The sequence below is a fragment of the Corvus kubaryi genome, unplaced genomic scaffold (genome assembly GCF_017639235.1).
Source record: "Corvus kubaryi isolate FWS band 111438036 unplaced genomic scaffold, C.kubaryi_AGA036_p1.0 37260, whole genome shotgun sequence".
NCBI lineage: Eukaryota > Metazoa > Chordata > Aves > Passeriformes > Corvidae > Corvus > Corvus kubaryi.
Window position 1 is genome coordinate 4090736 of NW_024581077.1, and position 11933 is coordinate 4102668.

The 11933-nt window shown below is 44.9% G+C and overlaps 1 protein-coding gene across 10 annotated transcripts in view; it reads right to left on the reverse strand.

Moving 5' to 3' along the window:
- The window catches only part of SYTL2 (synaptotagmin like 2), a 58487-nt gene extending 50753 nt beyond the window's left edge, over positions 1-7734 (reverse strand). For 4 of the 10 annotated variants that reach the window (XM_042024115.1, XM_042024114.1, XM_042024116.1 and 1 more), the window contains exons 1-2: positions 7551-7733; positions 6334-6391 (exon numbers count right to left, since the gene is read on the reverse strand). The gene's annotated coding sequence lies outside the window, so the exon portion shown is untranslated. Of the gene's footprint in view, positions 1-6333; positions 6392-7550 lie in introns of all 10 variants that reach the window. The other 6 variants (XM_042024121.1, XM_042024118.1, XR_006015375.1 and 3 more) reach the window with 5 other exon arrangements.
- Between the last annotated feature and the right edge of the window lie 4199 nt (positions 7735-11933).

An 11933-nucleotide genomic window follows, 5' to 3' on the forward strand; every position in this document is an offset into this window, starting at 1 on the left:
ACCTTGTCTAAGTTTTATTTCAAAGTCCATGCACATGACTTCTCGGATGGTTTTTATCTCATTATGGAAATCCATTAGTCAGTATCTGTTGCACCCCTGAGATTTTAAGAGTCCCACTCTTACTCCTCATTTGAGTTGAGGTGGTGACCTAGTTGAGCAAGGACAGCCACCATCACTGACAGACTGATTTTCCTCCACTATTTTTGAAAACTGGGAACTTGTGGATTAACAGGTTGCCCCTTTCATGTATCACTTTGATCTTCTCTAAAGCACTGTCATAGCCAACTGCTCAGGTCACTGGTTGGTAGCACATTGCCTCTGCAGGAGGGTGCACAATACAGCTTTGTGGTACATCTTAAGCATAAAATTACCTAATCAAGACAGCGACATTTTATGTCATCTTTGCTTTCCCTGACAGAGGCCACCGATCTCAACTTCCCCAGAGCACCTTTGCCTGCAGCCCAACACAACACACAAACTTGGGATCACACAGAACATTGTGAAAGGCACTCCATCATTCTCAGATAACTGCATAAGTAAGTACCTGTGGGAAGCAAAAGAATCTGTAACTCACTTGAATCACGCAGCCCCCCTACTTTTCAGCTACCAGCCTTGTTATTGTAAGGACAGCTCTATTTAATTGATTGCTACTGTGCACAAAGAGCCAGCAAGCAGAACAAGCCCTTTGGCTGTCCTTTCTCACAGGATGACTGACTAACCACTCATGTTAGACACCCACTCACAAAAGTTTTGAAGGTTAAAATTACCTACCTAAGAAATTACGTAATCTCAAGGCTACTAAGAAAGTTTGTGTCAATTAATCAGGTCCTTGTTACCATAACTAAAGCACACACCTACCTGAAAACGGGGCCTCACACAATTACCAGCACAAATCAGGTGCTAGAGGAAAGAAAATATTCTTCAGGAGTCCTGCAGTCGCAGAAACAATAAGTAAGCCAAAGAGCACGTTGGGGAAAAAAGCACTACATCAAAGTTTCCAGGTAAGTTAAGAATCAAAATAGTTAAAAAGGTTAGCATTCAAAATGGTTAAAGAAAGGTAGCATGCAGTCTGCACATAGACCAGTCAGAATCAGGTCTCTTCTCAGTCACCAAAATTAACTTAAACTTTGCAATGAAGTTTTTATTTCACAGCTATTGGGTTTTTGTTTATTTGTTTTGTTGTTGTTTTTTTAATAAATACATTTTAAAAAGCTCACTATAGCTCCCTATTGAGAGGAAAATAACTCATCTTCCCAAGCGTAATGTTTTAACAGATAGCTCCATAATTTGAAAATTCTGCCTGCTCTTGGGATCATTGTGGCGAAGTTGAAACCAGCCAGCAGCGATGTTAGTCCCCCTTAATACTGATATTAAATTGCAAGAATAACAGGAAGTCTATCAGCCATGAAAACTTCACTCACAAGATTGTTTGCACTGCTGGGCTGGGCTGTATCATGCAAAACTGTCTTTTCCCTGACTGGTACCAGTTTCCCTGAACACCTACAACCAGATGCGAGCAGAGCGCTCTGACACTGAAAAACGAGGTGTGCTATGGTGCAAGCAGCATTAAAGGGCATGGCAAGAGCTAAAAAGAACTGCTACTCATGAGAAGCATGAAGCAGGGAGCAGTTTCTGGAGCAGCCTTCAGTTGCACTGGATGAGGTGTGGCATCAAATTGCACTGCATGCAAAGGATTTGCCCTACAAATGCTGCTGAATGGCATGGGAATAGGAAAGAGGGAGCAAAAGATTATGACAGAAATTGTTTCTCATACACAGGTAGCTAAGCCAGGAGTTTAGAGTTTGTGAGGCCGGGCTTTGGAGTATCAGGTCTGTCCCTGAACAGGTATTTATTCTTGCAGGAGTGGCTCATTCTTTAAGAGCATAGCTATACAAGGTGTTAGCTCACCTGCCCAATAGCTACAGCTACATACCCAGGAAGCAGCCAAATCCAGAGCCCCCATGACCACTTAACCCAAGAAGATTCAAATGCACATCCCCTTGTTCACCAAAACGCATTGTAATCTCTGAAGGGTTTGCTTGGTTCACTCTTGACCCTTCCTAGGACTGAACTACCCAGGATTAAACCTCACAGAATGACTACTAAAGTGATGTCAAAACCTTGCAGGCAGAAACAAGAAGCCAGGTAACACTTTCAGCCAGGCCACTATTAAAAAAAAAAAAAAAAATCAATCATGGTCTCTCCTAACTTGCCTCCTCATTCAGACAGACCTGCATTCCTGGCTATAGAGCAGTCCAGTTCTAATAGAGCAGAGGGAACAGGAGAGTAACATGAGGACATTAATTTTTAATCCAAGTCTCTTAACCTCCAGAGAATAATGTAATCACTATGAAGCAAGGTAAAATTAACGACATTTACACTAACATAAATTATTCCAGGATTAAAAAACAGGTTATGTGGGCAGGACCAGAATAGAAGGTTAAGGGCTCATTACTTCTGTTTGTTTGACAGATTTCTGCCTAGGACTCAGATACACACCTTTTGCTAACAGTGCTTCAAGTGCAATTACAGAGGGTTTTTGGACCTCACCCTTAATTTTTCATAACAGATGCTCTATTTTTAAATCACATTAGCCATTTTAATTTATTAGAGAAGAACAGCATGGTAGCAGATCTTAACATCTACAAGCTAATGGTCTAGAAACATTTCTAACCCAGGAGTTCTTGAATATACTGATCTAGTTCTGGAGCTCTAACTACACAGCTGAGATCACGTAGTCTACGTAGTCCATCCAGCCTGTACAGAGCTAAATCTCTGACAGTTTTTCAGTCAGCCAGAATCAGACACTGGGCAGGAAATTTCATACAGATTTTACCAATATTGTTTGATGCTTTTGTAGAAGAAAAACATTTTGCAGTGAATCTAGGATAAGCATCCGTTTTCTTCTTACCTTTCTTTTTATTTATACTCAGACACATTTAGAGAGAGATGAAATACACAATTTCCTTGAATGGGACAGAGAAATAGAAAATTGTACTGTACTTTTAGAATATTTGCACTGCAGAGAAAAAAAGAACATACCAAGATGTGAGGGAAAAAATGGGATCATTTATCCATAGCATGGTTTGGGTTGGAAAGGACCAAATAGTTCCAACCCCCCTGCCACAGACAGGAACACCTTCCAGCAGTCCAGGTTACTCAGAGCCACGTCCAGCCTGGCCTAGAACACCTTCAGGGATGGGGAGTCCCAGCCTCTCTGGGCAACAAATTGTCAAGTTGTTCATTAATTTGGTGTATAGGTACAGGACACTGAGTGGGTTTCAGGTCAAAAATAGTCTGGCATTATCACCCAGAAAATGTGCTATAAAAAAGAAGGGGAAGAAGTATTCTTTTCCTCCTCCTCACATACACATGATATCTCTTCCCTTTGCCCCTCTTGATGCAATAAGCAGAGTCAAATTACATAAAGCAAGGAAACCTTATAACATGAAGTAAGAATCTAGCATAGCCTGTTGCTGTACCCTGATGAATTGGAACGACTCCCTACCAGAAGAATGAATCAGGAATAAGTCTGCTGAAATCAGCTGTCACTCTCACATTATGCCCAAATAAGTTAAAGAACTGGAGACTGCTGATACAGCAAGTGCAACATCACTGGTTTGACATACATGTTTTGGCATAAGTGTTTTGGAATTGGAAGACCACACTAAGGAGCCTCCTTAAAGTGACTTCTGATCAACCTAAATAAGCTGCCTTTAAATGCAAAAAGTGATAGACTTCAAGCACCAGACAGGTACCTACTGCTTTTAGCAGTCACCCATTAGTCAGCTGTCATGGGTTAGCAAGCATAGTCCCGGAAGGGACGTCCTTGCTAAGGGGTGCTTACAGTTTCCTCTGGGAACTGATAGAACCTATCAGCTGGCCAGTTTGAATATGGACAATTCTCTAAGCCACTTAAAGTTGTGATCACCTCTGTGATCCACATTTAAGAATAGGCAAACTCCCCCTCCAAGCTCTCTCTCGTTTCCGGCGCTGGCACAGGTGGCTGCAGGCCCCGTGTGGGGGCCAGCGGGCCCGGCCAGGCCCTGCTTGGGCCAGGCCGGGCCGGGCCACGGCCATCCTGAAGCCGATGGACCTGTTCCAGCCGTGGAACCCCCCCCCACTGCCTTGCCGTGGGCAGCCGGAGCGGCTCGGCTCTCCCCCCTCTCCACTGCGATAAGAAAAATTCAACATTCCAGCTGCAAAGCTGCAAGGCCGAGGTGAGATTAACCCTTTTATTGCTGTGAAGAGCTGAAAACCTGAGGGAAGAGAGAGAGGAGATGCTTAAAGCTGAAATTCTGTTGTGAAGCTATGATATATCAGAGTATCCTGTTGTAATTTCATGAAGATATGGGGGGTGGAGTGTTCAACTCGTGAGCAAAAGCACCTGCGCTGAGATAGGCAGATGCTGACGCAGCTGTAATTTCATGAGAAGTTTGGACAGGGAGAGATGAACCAGATGAGGACTTTTGCTCCAAACGGGAAAGGAGAAAACCTCAGTCCGTAGAGATGCTCCCAGAGATAGTCCTAAAGATGAAGATGATGAAGACCCTTTGCTCCCAGGGAAGGAGAAGGGCCTCTGTTTTTGTTTCTGAACGGCTCAACCTTAAAATTGTACCCCAAAAAACTTCAAGAGTGGACCCTCGAAGGCAGTTGCGGGAAAAGCTGCAAGTCGGGGGAAAGGACTCACACGCAGGCAGAGAGACTCCTCTTCCTAAATGGACTGAACGATATTTGGAAGTGGGCGGCTGTCTCGTTGTGATAATGTTTTCATAGCATGAGCAAGAAGAGACTTCTCTTTCTAAATGGACTGAACAAGGTTATTATGGAAGTGGTAAACAGACTAAACATCTCAAGGGTTGTCTTTTCACATTGTCAGTGGGAGAAGGGAGGAAGGTGGGGGGAGGAGGAGAGTTCTGAAGGTGGTATAATTTTTTTTCTTCTTTTAGGTCTGTTAATAAACTTCTTTATATTCTTTCAAGTTTGGTGCCTGTTTTGCATTTCTCCTAATTCTTATCTCACAGCAGATAAACAGTAATGAGTATTTTGGACCAAACCACTACATCAGCCATCCTGGGTGAAAAGCACTTTCTGTGAAGAGAAAAACATTCCTTACTATGGTTCAAAACAAGTCACTCTTGAATAAAGAGTGATTTCCAAAGGACAGAAGTATCACTTTTAATTAAAGAAAAAGAAAATTAAACATTTTTTCGTACTGAGAGACTACAAATTATCTTTCTATTTCTTTGCAAATAATGTTTTCTTATTAGATTTTTGATTGAAGTCTGTTTCATCCCTTTCTGTCATGAGCACAGAAAACAGTACAGGGTAGAAAAGAAGTAATTTATTTAACTTCATCCTACAGCTTTCCTGGTTAAGCCTTTTTTTCCAGATGCAACTGGATGCAAGCATCAAAGGTTTTCTCCATGTACTAAATTGAAGCAGTATTTCCACCTGGGAATCTGGCGAGCGTCTCCTGCAGAATAACAGGAGTTTACTCCAGAGAATACCCGCACATGGTCTCTATCCAGCAGAAACAGTGCTATCCAGTGTTCTAAAGCACTGGCTCGAAAGGGTCACTTTTCTGTCATCCATTTTTGGGAACAAGGCAGTGTTGTTTACTCTGGCCTTTGTCAGAATTGGAAAACAAGGACATGAAGACCCATTTCTCTGAATTTTAAAAGTCTGACAGTGAAACTCAGAATACATTACTTTGGGATGCAAGAAATGCTGGAAGAAAATTTATCTAACAAGAGGCAGGTCCAATGACAACTTCAGGAAATTCAAGTACGTGCCTTACAGCCAAAGCAGAAAACGGCTGGACACATAAGGTAGAAGCAGACTAAGATGCTTATTATTTCCTTGCCTTAAACCTAGACATAAACACACGAAGGTAGAGTAATTGGTAGCAGTGTATACACATTTTGTAACACAGAAACAGTATTAGTAGTATTTTATAACTTAGTATACATAAATAACACACAACTGCAAATGGACAGAGACTTGTAGTATATTTGTCCAAACAGGGCACAGGAAAGCATATGCAAATAGTAAAATCTACAAGATAAGAGGTAGAGTGTGCAGGAAAGATGTCTGATGAAAATAAAATAAGACTGCAGAACCAAGAGGAGATATGTCTGACGGAACCAGAATAATCCTGCAAAACAAATAAGAAAGATGCCTAGCAACACTACAGTAAGCTTACTCCCTGAAATAATATGAGCTATGTCATCTGCGATCACCCCCTTTTCCTCTAGGGAGGAAGCAAGGTGAACAATACATGAACAATTAGAAAAGAAAGATGATAATTTATGAAAATCATGAAATACTCACTTTGATTCCAGCTTCTCTTGCCAAGGAGCTCTCAAGCACTTTACTGTGACTCGTGCAACTGAAACAAACCAGCAAGAAGCATAGCCATTAGTGCTAAATATAGGGCATCAGCTCCAGGGTATTGTATACTCCAGGTTTACTACCACTTATATATGTGATTGTTAAGAACCGTTTGGGAAAATGATGATAACAACTAATGGTAATTAAGAACTTACGACTGGAAAGCTGCACTGTTGCTGCATACAAGTTTAATAAAGTGCTTTAATTCACTAGTCTTTTAAACACTCTGTCACAGAGAGCTTCAATTTGCATGTAAACACACAAATGTTTTGGTGAAATACTTTGATCACTTCTTTTAGCAAAGAAAATCAAGGTTTTTTCTCACAGCATGCTGTCAAGCATGTGTTGTGAATGAGTGTGGAGGCATGCACCACCACAACATGTTCTAAGTCCCCACCCCTTGCACTTTCTCAAAAAGTTCAAGAATACTTGTCACTGAACAATCTGTCCCCAGATTTAAGTGACCTTCACCCTGGGAATTATCTAAACAGATTCTTCTGCTCACACAGGAAAGACACAACTGGGTGCACTAGACTTTAGGGACAGGTCCAATCCTGCAAGTCATTCCAGAGACAGCGTGGATGATGCAATTAATTCAGCGTTTTGAGATTAAAAGTGTTTACTATTTACACAAACGTCATTAACATCTCTCAGCTGAGATCTGAGCACCTTATTTAAATAAGGAGAGTCCTCCCATTCCAGCAGACTCCGGGAGCTCGTTGCAGGGAAGTTCTGACAGTTACCCGGCTCTCACCCCGGACGGGGGCTCCCCTCGGCGGCAGAAGCGCCGGGGATGTCCCGACGCTCGGCTCCCCTGGCACGGGGCTCTCGAGACCGCTTCTGAGGAAAGGCGCTTACAATCGCCGCTTCCCTGCGGCCTCAACAACCGGGGCCGGGCCGTCGGGACACCTGTGAGCGCTGCCCCGTCCTCAGCCCTCAGGTGAACGGGCCCTGCCAGCCGACCACGGCCAAACCGCGCGGAGCAGCCTGGCTGGCGAAGGCTGGCAGCCAGGACTCCTCAGCGGCCAGCGGGCTCGCTCTCGCGCTGTCCCAGCGCTGCGGGCGCGGGTGGCTTCTACGCTCCTTTTTGACTCCGAGTCACTCCATTAACAAGACCCCCGCGCCCACCCCCAAATCCCTTTCTAGGTCATCCTCACCTCTCCTTCCGTCCCCTCCGCGGGTCCCCCTTGCTTCCCTCCGGCCAGAGACAGCGCCGGCTCCCCGGTCCCGGCGGGCGGCCGCTGCCCCACGCCTCCGCCCCGCGTGTCTGAGGGCAGGGAGGCGGCGGCGCGGGGGGAAGCCGAGCCCGTCCCGCCGCCCCGGGCCAAGGCCGGCGCCCGTCCCTCCGAGCGGGGCGGCTCCCCCCGCCCGGGCCCGCCCCTCGTTCGTGTCACCTGTGGCACCCCCGGGTGTGCCCGGCGGGGCCGAGTGGGGAGGTGACACTGCCCGCGGGCCGGGGGAGCTTCGGGGCGGCTGTCAGAGGGGACTGCACCGAGGCGGCAGCTCCACAGCGGACGGTGGCTTCTTCACACCATGTCCACGCAGGGAGTGTCGGCTTCACTCGACGAGCTGCCTTGAGGGACAATGATCAGGATTTCATTTTACCTGGTGATAGGCAACCCGAGAAGTGCGAACATACGCCCGTGTTTGAGTAAAGATACGGGCCGCGATAACAGAGGTTTCAGTCATCTATTTGTTCAGGAAACCGCTGTTTAATTAGTGCTTTTCTGTTTAATTAGTGGCACAAAATACACATGCCCCCATTTCATGGGGTGTTTCAGCCGGACCCTCCCCTCAGCAGCCAGGCACCACGGCGATTTCTGAAGCTGGAATGCCTGTGCGAGCCGGGTGACAGCACCGACCCCGGCCTGTGGAGAGCGGGTGTGCTGGAATCTTCCCCTTACGCACGTTTTTCTCACAGTGCTTGATCTAATTGATTTTATTCTGGTTTGGGGCAGCTGGAGGATTTCAGCGTCTGGCGTGCCCGGGAGCCGGGCCCCTGCGCCCTGAGGGCAGCCCTTGTGTCACCTGCCCACGCCTGCCGCCCGGAGCGCTGGCTCGGCTCTCGCCTGCAGTAGCTCTGCTTCAAATTATGTCCCCACTGTGTTCCCAGCCTGAGTCCATTCACTCCCCAAATCCTATACCATCAGCCCTGGCTTCCTGCTAACAATAAATTCTTATGTTTCACTTCCTTCTCAAAGTTGGATATGGTGAAACAATTTTTAGAGAAAATTTAGTGTTCATAGCATTGGTGTAAAGTTTTGGTCAATTACAAGTCTTTTCATTTTCATGCATTTGATACACAGCTCTTCCTTTTCTGATGACAAAATAAGGGACTAGAGCATGCTTTTCATGCACTGTGCAGTAAAATTCTGGCTTAATAAGTCTTTAATAAGGCTTACATTCAGCTCACAAGGATCAGAGTGAATTGGAGACCTTGTGAAAGCTTAAAAGTCGCTTGCTCCCCTCAATAATTTTCATTCAAACTCCTCTCATCTACATATCCTGTTTATTCATCCCAATTCAGCATACTAAGTTGTATCTATTCAAACCCACACCAAAGTTCTGTTTGGTGCAGATCAAGAAACATCACTTAATTAGAAGTGATGAGAAGCCCTTTTGACACTCCTCCGTCGATGGAGCATACTCTTCTTTTATGTAAAATACCTCTCTCTCCCCTCTCACGGCAGTCCTGAAGACGACGGTAGGAGTTAAACAACGTTTCAGAACCAGACACGCTGTCTCAGCTGGCAGCTGCGAGTGCGCTTGGCCTCTGCTGGATGGCCTTGGAACTGATGGGTCTGGTGTACCCACTGCCCAAAATAATTCCCCCTTTAAACAAGGACTTTGGATCCAAGCTTAGGAAAAAGCAGCTCCTTGCTGCTGGGTGGTGGAGGTCTCCAGCACTGTGACAAGTGACTGCTGAGAAACTGCGTATGTGGTGTGTGCTGTGCCTGTTAAAATACGTAGGTGCACTCTCCTGCCTACATTTAATTTTGTGAGGTGTTAGTGAAATGGATGCAGATGAAATCTGTGGGATTATGTGTGGAAGGACTGTCCCAGCTCAGACCAGTTGCCAGCTGATATCTTCAGTGTTCACAATAAAGAAGAAACTGAAAATATCTGAATGACCCTCAGAACACGGAATACCTGAAGGACCCTCAGACCCATTCCTCAGTAGCTTCAGAGGAAGGAGTCTGCACCCAGTATCCAGCCTGTCCCCACAGCTACTTTGCAGCGAAGCAGTAGATTTGAAGAATCTGTGTGTTTCATGTAAGCACAGAACAGATGTTTTTCAAGTGAATTGAGCCTCAACACTCTCAAGGTGGCAGCAAGAGAACAAAAATTAATGATAGAAGGACATACTTTACCCACCCTCCTCTTTGTGCTCCCCAGATGGAGTCACAGAGTTGTTAAGCCCTCAGCACAATCAAAATATACAAGCATGGTTTTGATTGCAGTGCAACAGAGTGTTATGACATCTTCAGGAAAAAGACCTAAAGCAATGAAGTCTGCAGGTACCTTTGTGTAGTAGTATTGCTATCAGATTCAGAAAGCAGATCACCATTTTTCTTCAGCCCCTCATTCAGGATGGCTATCTCGCTAGTGATTTCCCAAAGTAAAAAAGAAGTCATCCCATCTTCTTCCAATAATGAAAAAATTAATAAGTGCTTTGGTGTGGTTACAAAGTGACAGGTATTAGTTGAAGAGACAGTTAATTCCAGTGAAGCAAGTCTAGCTGATAGTGCTTTCCTTCCTCCAGTTTCCTCCCGTCACTCAACCGTCTTTGACACTCAGCTGCTCTCTGATGAACTAACAAAAATCAGACCTAACTCTGATGTTCATTTAATGGCTGTAGTGATATTTCCCAGGTGGTTTGGCCACATCATCCCTTGCTTTTCATCCTTCAGTTGGTTCCTGGGCCCCAAGGTAACTTTTTTGTTTCTTTTAAAATCTTCTACACTGTTAAGTTATGCCATAAAAAGTTCTCCACATGCACAAAGGAAGGCAGGGAAATGATGGTGGGTGGAGGAGCTTGAGAAATACCCTGCCTGGCTGCCCCCAAGCCCACCACAGGAGCTCTAAGCCCATCAAAGGTCCATCTCTTCACACATGAAGGAGTGCAGAGGCAGGAGGGCAGGTGGGGAAGCCCAGGTAACCCCCTCCCAAGCCACAGTCTCTCCCAGGGCTGTCCCAGGGGAGCCCAGCACCTTACAGACTGGGAGGATCACTGCCTCGGAGGGTGGGACACAATGTGGACAGCAAGGGGAGAGCATTTTCAGATTGCACAAGACTCACTATACGATATTCAGGGGATGAACCTGGTGGTTTGGAGAGGTGTAAGCATGGGGAAACAGAGGGATAAGGGGATAAAAGGGGTAAATCACATGAAATGAGGGCTATTTGGTGTCCTTATCTGCCCATGCCCTGCACCTGCTGAACACTGTCAGTCCTGTCTTCTATTAAACTCCATTTCTGTCTTTTTTTTTTTTTTCCTTTTTTTTTTCTTTTGGGGAGAGGTGGGAATGGCTCTTTATTCTGCCAGTATGTGTATATGAGGACATGTCACACTGGAGAAGCATATTCTCTGCCACCTAACTAGCAGAAGGCATTTCTTTATGTCTTTGAAAAGTAAGCCTTCAAAAACATTTTAGAATTATTTGGAATTTATTTTAAAACATTACAAGAAAATGTATACCAGAAGTGCAAACCATAAAAGGAAGCAGCGTGGATAATTTATACTACTCTATATGGTGCTCTCTGTGGTAAGAAAAAGATTGGTTGATAATAATGATCATGAAAGAAATGGCTTCAAAATCAAATGTGCATGACTAGGGCCTGATCATTTTCCTTCTCTTTTGCTCCCGAACAAAACAAATTTAAGTCCTGCTGCCACTGACCAGGGCATCTTTAAATTTACTCTCTTATGAAGCATGGCTAGAGCACTTAGTTCTTAGTTTAATGAATATGTCTTAATTACAGACACTGCTCTACTATGTCAAACAGGACTTTTCAAAGGACAACACAGATTCCCACAGGGATGGCCAAAAATAATGAACAAAGTAAATACGAATGTGCATCATGGAGAAAAGGTGGTTATGGGGAGACCTCATTGCAGCCTTTCAGTCCTTAGAAGGGGCTTATAAAAAAGAGGAAGAGTGACTATTTTTACACAAGCAGATAGTTATGGGACAAGGGTGAATGATTTTAAACCAAAAGAGGAGGCCGCAGAGAGGCTGTGGATGCCCCATCCCTAAAAGTCTTCAAGGCCAGAATGGATGGGGCCCTGAGCAAACTGAACTAGTGGGTGACATCTCTGCTCACTAGGGTTGGAAATAGATGCAGGGCATTGGAAATAGATGATCTTTAATGTCTCTTCCAGCACAAGACTTTTTATGATTTTATGTTGCCCGAGTGATGCCTTAGGTTTTAACTTTCATATTTTTCAAATCCTATACTGCCTAGTGTGTAACTCTGAAGTTTCTTGTAGCCTGTTAACTTCTGTTCTCTTGTGCTAGGTAGATGTAACAAAGCCTCTC